We start from the raw sequence: 13403 nt of genomic DNA, 5'->3' as shown, positions 1-13403 counted from the left end.
TGTAGTTGTGATATTTAGCACTGCAGCTTTAATAGAATCTTAAGGACATCACTAGTTATGTCACCGCATGTGTCACAGAAATGTTCTATTTGATGTCAGTTGATGTCTGCTGGCACTGTATGTGGATGGGATCTTTTATTCTTGGATTAAACTTCATTTTATGAACCATATTCTCTCCTGGAATCATTGAGAATACTTCACTGGCGTAGTCGGCTTGGAACTCCACTACCAAGAACAGATCTCAACACAAATCTTCATGAGGAAAAGAATCATCTTTATTCTTTGGCATAAATTAATGTCAACCCTCACTTAGCTGCCAAGATAATGGACATCAACGAAAACTAAGAACTCAATTGACTTGTGAGTAATCTCTTTCTGTGCTTTGCGCCCTTTATTTATTCATTTTTCATTTGACTCATATGCTAACTGGATAAACCCTCCTCGCATGTTAAGCGCAAAGCTGGACTGTGCTTCCTTATGTGTTTTCCTATGTTGCGATTCTTCTGCACTAATTATCAGCCTAACCTAAGCGTCAGCAGCCGTGCCTAATGCAACTTAATTGAAACACACAGCGAGCGAGCAGAAAAGAGAAAGCTCTATATTTATTTAACTAAATGACCGTCTTTGACTGTGTTTAAATTCTAAGTGTGATCTTTCATCTGTGTTCATCAAATTGTATCGTGTGCAATCGGCGCTTAACAAGCTGTTATCTCCACCGCGTGGCTCCTGATTGAAAGTAAACAAACGCGTTCATTAGAACCAAGCGCGAGCAGGCGTGTGTGAGGAAACTAAGCACGAGCCAAACTCTCCGCGTGGCTCTCAATTGAAAAAATAACAAACGCGTCTTCAATAACCAAGCGCCAGCAGCCGTGTATGGAGAAATTACACACGAGCCAAGCGTGAAGTGTCAATCATCAATCATCCTAAAGAGCACACTTTCTAACTAAATAAACACAGCTGAACTCCGCCTTAATCATTCTAAACATAAACAAACGTGAAGAACGTGCGCATTTTTATTTAAGAGCCTTGAAGCGTCAGTCATCGTAAAGAACGAGCGCACTTTCGAATAATATAAACACACAGCTGAACTCCATCGGCAATGTGTTAAGAAGCAGTCATCGTGTCAACATTAAACAAGGACCGTGTGCAGTCAAGTTGAACGGAGAGCTCACATCTTTCTCATTAAAATAAACACTTTCTGTGTTAAACGAGCATTTTCTTCCAAGCTTGAAGGAAACGTTTTTCATGCACGCATTTGTGAGCCAAACTCAAAGTAATATTTATCGCATTTGGTCATTTCCTACACAATTAACAAGACATTTTTGTAGGATTTTAAATCTTACCTTCTTTTCCTTGGTAGTCAACCATTTTGGAGGTATTTTGAGAAAACGATTTTCATTGGTTTATTCATTTTTAATTTGACCATTGTGATTGGATGCTATATTTCCTGTATACTGTATGAAAACAAGGGCAATAGTTTGTAAAAACTAGTTATAACATTCATCATCATTTATTGTACTTTGGGTTAATCTCTTATATTTTTACCACTATATATATTTTTTTTTTACTATTTAACAAAATGCAAAATGTTACAGCTGCACCATTCTTTTTGTCTAGTCCTGGTGAACCTCCAATTAGATGGAAAAAATGGAAAGTGGTCTTTGAACGTTATGCCAAAGTCTGTGGGACTTCTCTCAGTGCTGAGAGAAAATGTTCTTTATTGCTTCATTGTCTGGGATCTGAAGGCCAAGATATCTTCGATGATTTGCCTGATCTTTCTCCCGCAGACGCAAATAATTTAAATGAATATGAGATTAGTATAAAGAAATTAGATATACACTTTCGCCCAAAGTTAGTACTATTCTTGAAAGATATCAATTCACTAAATGTATGCAAAATGATGAAGAAACCATTGAATCCTATGTAACCCGTTTGAGAAAGCTTGCATCCTCATGCAAATTTGGAGCATTAATTGATGAACGTATTCGTGATCAATTTATGTTTGGTTGTGGAATAGAAAAAGTTCGTGATGAGTTATGGCTAAAGGATGAGCCATCCCTTGATGAAGTATTAACTATTGCCAAGCGTATTGAGCATTCTCTTAAATGTGTGGCTATAATCAAAAAGAATGCTGAAAAAGAAAATAAAGTCCAGGTGGTAAGAACTAAAAATGATAAATATGTTAAAGATGCCTCTAGACCAGAGTTTAAAAAATCTGGTTCTGATCTCAAATGTTTCAGATGTGGCAAACCTGGTCATCTAGCAAATGACAAGAGATGTCCTGCTCTAAAACAAACATGTTCCAAATGTAAGTTAAAGGGTCATATTTCTTCTCTGTGCAAGACAAAAATTAGATCCAAGGTGAAGGAGGTAGATATTTTTGAAAGAACTTCTTCAGGATCTGATTGCGATGTCGAAGTGGTTCAAGCCATTGGTGATGGGGGGGTCTCACGTAAAAAACCTGATCCTATTGATGAAATATTAGTTGAGGGTGAAAAAACTAAAGTTTTGTTTGATTCTGGTGCCAAAATTACCATCGTTTCTGATGAGTTTTTCACCAAGAAATTAAAAGGTAAAGTTTCTCTTATGAAACCTGACATCATTCCATTGGGATATGACAAAAAACCAATAAGATTACATGGTTATTTTATGGGTCTTATAGAATATAAGTCTAGATATGTAGCTGGTAAGGTGTATGTCTCAAAAAAAGGTGACAGTTTAATCAGCTGGTTTCATTTAGGTGATATGGGGGTATATTTAGATCCCAATGCCACTCCTTGCATACAATTAAGAGACAGGGTTCTTAATGTTACAAATGAAGAAGAAAAGCTGATTGAAGACAAGAAATCAATTGAAGGGAAGTTATCAAATGACGACAAGAAAGCAATTATAGGGAAGCCATTAGAAGATAAATTCACATGTGAGTTAAAAAAGGAATTTCCCAATGTTTTCAAAGAAACGTTAGGTTGTCTTAAAGGTTATCAACATAAGATAAGAGTTAGAGAGGACTCTGTTCCTGTAAGCTGTAAGGTCCGGAGTGTACCGTTAGCTGTAAAAGAAGACATGAAAGTAGAAATTGGGAAACTCATTGAAAATGGCATAATTGAAGAAATTGAGGGCTGTGAATGGATGGCTCCAGTAGTCGCAGCGCGAAAACCGAATGGAGATTTGCGTTTATGCATTGATCTCAGGCAATTAAACAAATGTGTAATTGTTGATAGATATCCTTTACCTAATATTGCAGAGCTATTAGTTTTATTAGGAAATGCCAAAGTCTTTAGCACAATAGACCTTACCTCTGCTTATCACCAAATTAAATTGGAGGAGTCTTGCAGGGATCTTACTTCTTTCATTACGCCTTTTGGCACCTATAGATTCAAAAGGATGCCATTCGGCTTAGTTTCTGCTTCTTCTGTGTTTCAGCGGGTTATGGAAAAAGTGTTAAAAGATGTTACTGGTGTTTGTATATATCAAGATGATGTGTTAATCTTTGCAGATAATATTTCTGATCATGATGCATCATTGAATATGGTATTAGAAAGATTCAGCAAACACAATCTCACTGTAAAAGCAAGTAAATGTAGATTTAGGTCTGATTCTATTAATTACTTAGGACATAACATTTCACGTGATGGTGTAAAACCCAAATCTGAATTGGTAGACACCATAAACAAGATGGTGGCACCGGAAAACAAATCTGAACTTATGAAGCTGTTAGGCATGATAGAATATTATGCAAAATTTGTCAAAGGCTTTGCTGAATTAACAGTAAACATGAGATGTTTGTTGAGGAAAGGTGTAGAATTTGAGTGGTCTGAGGAATGTGAGAACGAGTTTGTTAAAATTAAACAGAGATTAAACAGTGCCCCTGCGTTAAAAAGCTTTAACCCTAAGTTCAAGTCTATTCTTGTCACTGATGCGAGTGAAAAAGGGTTGGGTGCTGTGTTGAAGCAGAATGGTCCAGAAGGCATGCAAACCATAATGTTTCTGTCTAGGAGTTTGAGGGATGCTGAGACTCGTTATTCTGTTGTAGAGAGGGAAGCATTGGCTGTGTTTTGGGCAATAAGGAAGCTAAAGAAATTTCTTTGGGGTCTGGTCTTCGATGTCTATACTGATCATAAACCCTTAGTGGAAATTTTTAGCAAGAAAGGTTTGGATCTGGTATCTGGGAGGATATCCAAGTGGGTTATTGGCCTACAAGAGTATAGTTTTGGTATTCAATACATTCCAGGTGTTGACAATGGAGTAGCAGATGTTCTCTCTCGTTTGGTTCCTAGTGGAGAGTTGGAAGATGATTGTTTGGATTTAGATGATGAATTGGTGTGTGCTGTGGATTATGAATTTCTATCTGAGAAGAAATGGTCTGAAGAGTTAGCAAAAGACGTTACTCTATGTGAGATTATATCTTTATTGAGAACTGGTTGGGTCAGCTGCAAAGTTGGTTCTGCTTTGACTAAGCCTTTTTGGACGGTACGCAGTGAACTATCCGTTGATAATGATCTATTGTTTCGTGGGACGAGGTTGATCCCTCCATCTAGTCTCAGAAAGGACTTGATAGATTTGGTCCATGTTGCTCATTCAGGTTTGTCCAAAAGTAAGGAGAGGCTTCGCATGTCTTATTGGTGGCCGGGAATGGATAAAATGGTTGAAAGAGTAATTAGGGATTGTATTCATTGCAATGTCAGTGATAAGTCTTACAGTTCACACACACAACCCATGTTCTTAAGAAGAAGACCAAATGGTCCTTGGCAGGACATAGCCCTAGATCTTGTGGGTCCCATACAACATAGAGATTCTCAAGTTTTCATTTTAGTGGTTATAGACATGTACTCAAGATGGCCAGAGGTGTTTTTTTTGTCAGGAATCGATTCGAGTAAAATCATTCAATGTTTGAGTGAGTTGTTCTGTAGAGAAGGTCTTCCGGCAACCATTTTATCAGATAATGGTGTTCAATTTGTTTCTAAACAGATGGAACATTATTTATCTTCTAAGGGTATTACACACAAGACCTGTTCTCTTTACCACCCCGAGGCCAACGGTATGGTTGAGAGATTTAATAAAGTAATCAAGGACACTATTAGTTTAGCCAAAAACTTGTCATCTGATTGGAAGAAATGTGTTTTGGAAAAAATAGAAGAATACCGTTATACTCCTCATGCCACAACTGGTAAGACCCCATTTTTGTTGTTTCGTGGGAGGATTCCGAACACGCAGGTTGAACCTTTCTGGGTCAACAAGTATGAAGTGTCTAAGGGTAAGGAATGTGTGTGCAACAATGATGAAATTCTTGAAAATGAGAAGGACAAGGCAGAACGTAGAAAAGCATATTTTGATGTTAAGAAAAATGTCAAAAAAACTGTTGTTTGTGTTGGTGATACGGTCATGGTGAGAAGACCTGGCATGGTGGGTTCTTCTGAAACAAAGTTCATGAAGCCTATCAAAGTAATCAAAATTTTCAACAATGCAGTGCAAACCCAAGATCATCGCATTTGGAACTTAAATAGAGTTGTTATTGTTAGAAGGAAATTGCAAGATGAATTGATTTTTGATGCCAAGGAAAAGGATTTGGGAAAAAGTAAAGCAAATGTTTCTGGTAATATTAGGTCTTCTACACGTGTGTCCAAAAGGCCTGTTTATCTTTCTGATTTTGTATGATATGCGTATCTTGTTAATATTGTGTATTTAGTGTATCTTATTTATTTATTTATTCTTACACTCTCTTTTGCTTTGAGGGAAGAGGATGTGTGATATTTAGCACTGCAGCTTTAATAGAATCTTAAGGACATCACTAGTTATGTCACCGCATGTGTCACAGAAATGTTCTATTTGATGTCAGTTGATGTCTGCTGGCACTGTATGTGGATGGGATCTTTTATTCTTGGATTAAACTTCATTTTATGAACCATATTCTCTCCTGGAATCATTGAGAATACTTCAGTAGTGCTTTGTGTGCGTGGGTGAGGAGTTTGAAGGTGATCCTCTTGTCAACGGTGAGGCAGTGTAGGTCTCCCAGGTGGGGGGTGATATGGCTGCAGCGATGTGGCTAAGGCGGGGGACGTTAACGATCAGTCTGGCGGTGGTGTTTTGGATGCGTTGTAGTCGTCGAAGGTGTCTGGCTGGGATTCCTGCATAGAGTGTGTTGCCATGGTCCAGCCTGCCGCTGACAAGAGCCTGTGTCACTGTTCTTCTTGTTTCGGTCGGGATCCACTTGTAGATCCTGCGGAGCATGCAGAGGCTATTGAAGCAGGAGGAGGAGACGGCGTTGACCTGTTTAGACATGGAGAGGGACGAGTCGAGGATGAATCCTAGGTTGCGTGAATGATCGGTGGGTGTCGGTCCTGCTCCCAGTGTGGTCGGCCAGCAGGAGTCGTCCCAGGCTGAGGGAGTGGGTCCGAGGATGAGTACCTCCGTCTTGTCCGAGTTTAGCTGCATCCAGTCTGCGATGGCCTTTATTCTTCGTGGAGATTGTTTTTGGCGGTATGCGGGTCCTTGGTGAGGGAGAGGATGAGCTGGGTGTCGTCAGCATAGGAGATGATGTTGAGGTTGTGTTGGTGGGCTACATGTGCTAGGGGGGGCATGTAGATGTTGGACAGTGTCAGGGTGAGTGATGAGCCCTGGGGACACCGCAGATGATGTTGGTAGCCTCGGATCAGAAGGGCGGGTGGCGCATGTTCTGGGTTCTGCTGGAGAGGAAGGATGTGGTCCAGTCCAGGGCCTTCTCTTGGATTCCGGCTTCTTGCAGTGGAAGAAGATGGCCAGTGAGTTGCACAGTTCTTGTGAGGGCGTTATGTCATTGGCATTGGCGCTGGGGTTGGAGAGTTACTTTACGATGCTGAAGAGCTCTTTGCTGTTGTGTGCGTTGTTATCCAGGTGCTCCTTGAAGGAGGATCTTTTGGCTAATCTGATGAGGTTGTGATGTCTGCGGGTGGCGTCCTTGTGGGCGGCGTGGTTGTCTGGAGTGCATCCATGGAGAAATATCTTCTCCAGTTTCCGGTAGGCACGTTTAGAGGTCTGCAGCTCGTTGGAGAACCTAGTGGCTCTCTTGCTGGCGTGGTTTCTTGAGGTGGGCGAGGGTGTTGGCGAAGTCGTTGATCCACTGTCTGAGGTTGCGGGCTGTAGCATCTGGGTTGGAGGGGTCGGTGGGTGGGTTCTGGGCGAGAGTGGTGATCAGCTGGTCTTCGGTGACTTTGCTCCAGAAGCGGCAAGGCAGCTGTTGGGTGCGGTGGTGCGTGGTTGGTTTGTTGAAGGTGAAATGGATGCAGCGGTGGTTGGTCCAGTGGAGTTCGGTGGTGTGGCCGAAGGGGACGTGGGTGCCTGTGGAGGAAATGGGGTCCAGTGTGTTGCCAGCCACGTGGGTGGTTGCGGTGACTAGTTGTCTGAGGCCGAGGTTGGGGAGGTTGTCGATCAGGGTGGCGGAGTTGGCATCGTTGTTGTTCTCGAGGTAGAAATTCAGGTTCCCGAGGAGGATGTAGTCTGTGGAGACAAGTGCGTGGGTGCTGGCATGGTCGGCAAATAAATCACTGAATTGTGCTCGGGGTCCGGGCTGTCTATAGATGAGTGTTCCTCTGAGGATGGTGGTGGGGTCGGTGTGGATCCGTAAGTGCAGGTGTTCGGCGGTGTTAAGGGTAACATCTGCGTGGGTGGCGACAATGAGGGTGGGCTTGTGGACCATGGCTATTCCTCCTATGTTTCTGTGGGCGCAATCCCTGTGGGTGATCTTGTAGCCGCCCGGGATGGCTATGGTAATGTCGCGTGCTGAGGAGTTGTTTCACCAGGTCTCGGTCAGGAAGGCCACGTCTGGGGCGGAGGTGTCGAGCAGATCCCAAAGTTTGCGTGCAGAGCGGGTGTTGAGGAGCATGCAGCGGAGGTGTTTGGGTCTGGTCCTTGGAGATTTGGTGGTTCTGTCACAGGTGGGGCAGGTGAAAGGTTTGTGAGTCCATTTCTGTGAGGCTTGGAAGCAGGTGTGGTTATGCCGGGGTTGAGTGTGTGGAGGGGTTCTGGCACTGGGAGCGGTCCAGGCGCAGGCAGGCGCGGACGGGCACAGAAAGGCTTGCCTTTGGCGCGCTTTCAGAGCGCCAGCGACGCGCCCGCTGCGCGGACTCCATAAAAGGTGGGTTGGGAGAGAGTAGCAGCTAGGTGGCAGGAGCGGGGTGACCAATGGGTGTCCAGGGAGCGGGGCCGCAGGGACGCAGCAGCAGGAGCAACTAGCAGCTGGCGGCTGTGTAGTGGCGTGGGGAGCGACCTGCCTGCAAACAAGGTCAAAGGTCGCTCCCAAGCCATTGCGCAGCCCTCTTAAGAGGTAGAAAGGGAGAGAGGAGCAGCTGGGAGGCGGGAGCGGTGTGGCCAATGGGCGTCAGTGGGGTTAGGCCACAGGGATACAGCGGCGGGAATGAGGTAGCAGGAGGCGGTGGCGGCAGGAGCAATGAGGCAGCTGGTGGCTGTGTGGTGGCATGGGGAGCAACCTGTCTGCAGGTGTACTGATATTGTCTCACTGTGTCTTCCTGATAGGTAACCGCCTATGAGAAGGGGGAAATCTGGCGGGACATCATCAGGGCCGTCAGGTCTGTGGGGGGCCTTCTCCGGCACCTGCGAAACATATAGAAGAGGTGGCAGGACATCCAGTGCTGGACCCGGCGTATCGCCCGAGTCCAGCTGAAGCTGTCACCTCCACGCTGGCATGGTGGACGCCATTGCCTGACCCCCCACATGCTCCTTGTCCTGGCGGTGGTGATCCCAGACCTCGATGGGCAGTTGCAGGAGAGACAGCAGTAGGGAGGGGGTAGGTACATGGCTGTTTGTTGTGGTGTGTTACCTGCTTTTTGTAGTGCTCTGAAGCCTGGCTACACTCCCACAGTTAGGATGTCTGCTCAGACTGGTTATATGTGCAGTGCCTTTTCGGTTCCCCATTGTCACCTGGTGCTCGTTTGCATCCCTTTACATCCTTAGCATGTGTCCCCAGGTTTGTATGTAATAACATTTGCACATGTTCAACTAGGGTGCAAGAAAATAAGACTGCGCATTGATTTCCGCATCATGTGGGTGGGTGGTCTGTGACATGTGTTGGGACCTTGCCTGTGCTATGACCTGTGCATTGTGTTTGGGCTTCATAGTTGTTCGCGCTGATGATGAGTCTCAACATAGGACTGTGAGGTTTCAACTGCAAACCCTTGCAGCATGCATGACCTATGTTGTGTCCTCAGACATGATGTACATCAGTGGGAGATATGCATAGTGCCATGACGGTTGCTCATGGTACAGTCAGTTCATTCCAGACACACGATCAGTGTGCCCACTACAGTCCCCTGAGACACCCTGTCCTCCTAATCATGTGTGTCATCCAACACTGTGCCCATTCTATGTGGGTTCTATGTGGGATCAGCATGGGTCTGCCTCTGTGGCATTGATCTCCGGCATACTTTGTATCTTTTCCTGTGTCCGCTACATGTGTCCACTGGACAGGGATACAATATGTGGCATGTGGGTACTCATACTGGGCAGTGCCTGTGTGACTATTCACAACAATCTGTTGTTGGTTGTTTGTGACAAATATGTATTGCCAGCCCAACGAGGTGAGCTTGGGTTACTGTTGGAATTGTTGCTGCACAGTTTTTCTTACCCCGCTTCATAGGTCTCATTTCGTGAGCTTATCAATCACATTGACTGAGGTATGGGGGTTTTGTGCGGGAGAGGTATACATGGGCCTGCCTAATTTAGCCTTGCCAGGTCTGACCTGTGGGTGAGAATTGGCTGAACAATGATTCACCATGCACTGCCCCTGTGATGGTGGCCAGTGATTTCAGTTGGGGCTTGGTAGCCTATGTCATTTTGTTCCAGACATGATTCAGGCTCATACATTTTTGCCACATGTATGTAGTTCAGATGCAACGCTTTTTGTCTTAGTGTGCACACTTCTGTGTTGACATTTTGCCTGGGGATAACGGTGTGTCCACTATGCAGCAATGATTTTGTTAATCACAATTGCTGGCCCAATAGCTTAAGCATTGTCCAGAGTTGGGACATGTGTGCCACTCCACATGACAGCCAGTAGGTTTTATGTGCAAGCAACTGTGTCATCAGGGAAAAGGATGCCCAGGTGAGACGTGACATTTTTGAAGTTGTGTTATGGGGTGCACTATCCACTAGCTCACTATTACGTGATGCGCTGTTCTCTAATTTTCATGTATATTTTCAATCCAAACGTATCAAAAGATTTTTCAAATTAAATATTCACCAAAAATTAAACACGTGATTGTTATTCATACCATTGCACAATCATTGTAATCAGACCAAAAGCTAAACAAAACCCAAAATGCCATAAGACGATGTTTATTATAGAGGCTTTTGTAGCACGCTCTGTTACTAAGAAAATAGAATCCTGGCGCGTTTGAGTTTTTCCTTCTTCAAAAACACTTTTATTCTTCTTTTTCCATCATCAAATGTGTCTGTTTGAAATCTTCAAACAACTCTCCACAAATCAACATATGAAGACATATCCCAATGCATTTCGGTATGCACCTTCGTCAGGGGAATGTTCTTCAAATTTCTGATCAAAAAATGCATTATGGGTTATTAAATCCGTTTTAACAGAAACCAGAAAATTACCAGCTATGTTGTCACATATCGTGTAATACCAATTATCATGCTCATAAAAGTTCACTAGTGACCTTAGAAACCAAAAAGAATAAATGAATCAGAGAACGCCAAAGAATAAACTGCACCATGTGATCTCAGTGTCCAAGGCAATGTACACCAAAACAAACCGTGTCTTTATCCAAGTGTTCAAAACATGCCTCTGATTTATTGACACTCCAACCTTCACTAACAACAATTGAGCAGGTAAGCGTGTTGCATCAAAAAATATAATCCATGACTTTGTTCTGCAAAAAGTGATATATTCCGTAAATATCTAAGTTGTTATGTCTTTACTAAGTTAATCGTATGTCCGTAACACCAACACTCACTCACTTGTCTGTATGATGCTGTTCAGATTTTCATGACTCTAATTATGTATGGTCTCTTTCCTTTATCTGAAATATAGTAATAATATCGCTGTGTAAATACTAATGAATACTTAACTACAAATAAAAATAAGCAACTGCCTGTGTGTGAAATAATAAATGATTGTACCTTGGCACTCACAACACTTGTTAAAAGTTGTTCATGTTTAGAATGTGTTAATATGACGAATTGTGTAAATGACACTCATGTGCCTGCATGATAGATGTCTCACAAGGTCGTGCACACAAAACAACATTTCCACTTTCTTGAAATAAGCTGGCACCTTTTCAAAGAGGGTCCATTGGATACACTCTAAGATCTCAAACTCACAAAAGGATTTGAAGAACTTCTCTAGGGAAAAGGTTTATCCATACACTAATGATGAATATGCAAAACAGAAATAGGAAGAGAATTATAAGAACAATCAACAGGGCCGACCTCGCCACTATAACACCAGCAGCTCTAGTGAGGGCAGTGAAGGAGATTTTCCACAGAGAAGGAGCTGGAGGTGCCGGGGATACTGGCGGGGGCGAGGCCACCGATGTTCCACCAGCCATTCCAACAATACCCCAACCAGTCTTTCAACTGGCCTGGAATGGGATACCTCCCTACAGGACCTTTTCTAAACCCAAAGTTTCAAAATTCACAGTTTGAGAATCCCAGATTTCAGAACCCTCAGTACCAGAACCCACAGTTCCAAAACTACCAGGGGCCTTTTTTAGGGGGAGGCCGGAGCAAGGGACGTGGGAAACAGAGAGGTCAGCAACAAGTGACCTGGGAGGCCCAGAACAAGGAGATCACGCAACAAATAACCAGGAGTATAGCACAGAGCAGCCTTCCGAGTACCAGCAGTGTACCTCCCTAGTTGTCAATTTATCCTCTTGTTCATTAACCCCCTACAAGAACAGCTACTGAACAAAGGACTGGGCTTTGTTCCCACAAACCCTCCTGATTTGTTCAAACTTTGCCAAGATCTGACAGCCTTTTTCAGTAACCTCAGACTAAACATCTTTTTCCAGGATCAGGAACTCTTGGACTCTGATAGAGGTGACACCTCCTTCCGACCCAAGTCTCTATTCACCCCCCAATTATCTCTATTACCTCCACCAGAGGCGGCTTTTGAACAGGCTGTAATTCATGACTTGGAAAACTTGAGTGTAGAACAACATCATCAATTTTCAAATGTGTCCAATTTAGAAAGACTGTCTCTTAAGGTACTTGTGGATAACAAAGAGATCATCCTTAAGCCGCCGGACAAAGGCGGGGCCACAGTGATCCTGGATCAGGACACCTACCGCACCGAATGCACCCGCTTACTATCTGACTCTAGAACTTACCGTATGGAAGACCCTACTGACACCATCACCAGGCAGATTACGATGGTGGTGGAGGAGGCTCGAACTAACGAATGGATCACAGGGCATGAGGCGGAGTTTTTAATTAATAAACATCCCAAAACTCCGTACATTATGTCTTACCGAAGATCCATAAGGCAGTTAGGCCCCCTCCCAGGAGACCGATTGTCTCTGGGATGGGGTCGTTGCTTGAACCCTTGTCACAATTTTGTGGTTTTTTCTTTAAACCTCTGGTCCAAAAACTTCCTGCATATCTGAGGGATACTTTGGACATTCTGAACCTCCTCAAAAACATCCCATTTGACCCAGAAACCGAGTTTCTCATAGGCCTTGACATAGAGGCTCTATATACTAACATTCCTCAGAGAGAAACCCTCAGAATGCTGGAGACCAATTTAATTGAGGAGGAATGGCAGTATCACACACCTAGAGCCTCTATATTACACCTAGCGGAAATAGCCCTAATGAGGAACTTTTTTGAATCTGAGGGCACTATGTACCTACAAACCCATGGTACGTCTACGGGTAGTGTCTTTGCACCCAGTTTGTCCGGATTATATGTGGGGGCTTTTGAACAACTCACAATCTTTGATACCACAGGCCCGTGGTTTTCCCACTTGAGGTTATGGCGTTGTTATGTATCAACAACGTCTTGTTGATTTGGAGAGGTGATGAGTCATCTGTGGTTTGTTTACTTGATTGGCTAAACAAGAGAAACCCGCTTCTCCATTTCACCTCGGTGGTCACTAAAACCAGCCTACCCTTTCTGGACTTACTGTTAGAACCAAGTGAGGGAATATTGAAAACAAGAGTTTTTCATAAAACTACAGACAAGAACGCTTTATTGGCAATCGAAAGCATCCATCTTAAGTCCCTACGGGAGAACTTACTGGTGTGTCAATTCTTTCGAATACGCCGTAAGTGTTCAGACCATGCCGATTTTGTCACCGAGGCTGGCGCCCTAACACAGAAATTACAACACAGGGGGTACCCACCGAATACCATCAAGAGAGCCAGGAAACAGGCACTGAATGCCGATCGTGACTCTCT

The sequence above is a fragment of the Lissotriton vulgaris genome, chromosome 3_1 (assembly GCF_964263255.1).
Source record: "Lissotriton vulgaris chromosome 3_1, aLisVul1.2, whole genome shotgun sequence".
In the NCBI taxonomy this organism is placed as follows: Eukaryota; Metazoa; Chordata; class Amphibia; order Caudata; family Salamandridae; genus Lissotriton; species Lissotriton vulgaris.
Note: the sequence above shows the minus strand (reverse complement) of the source record.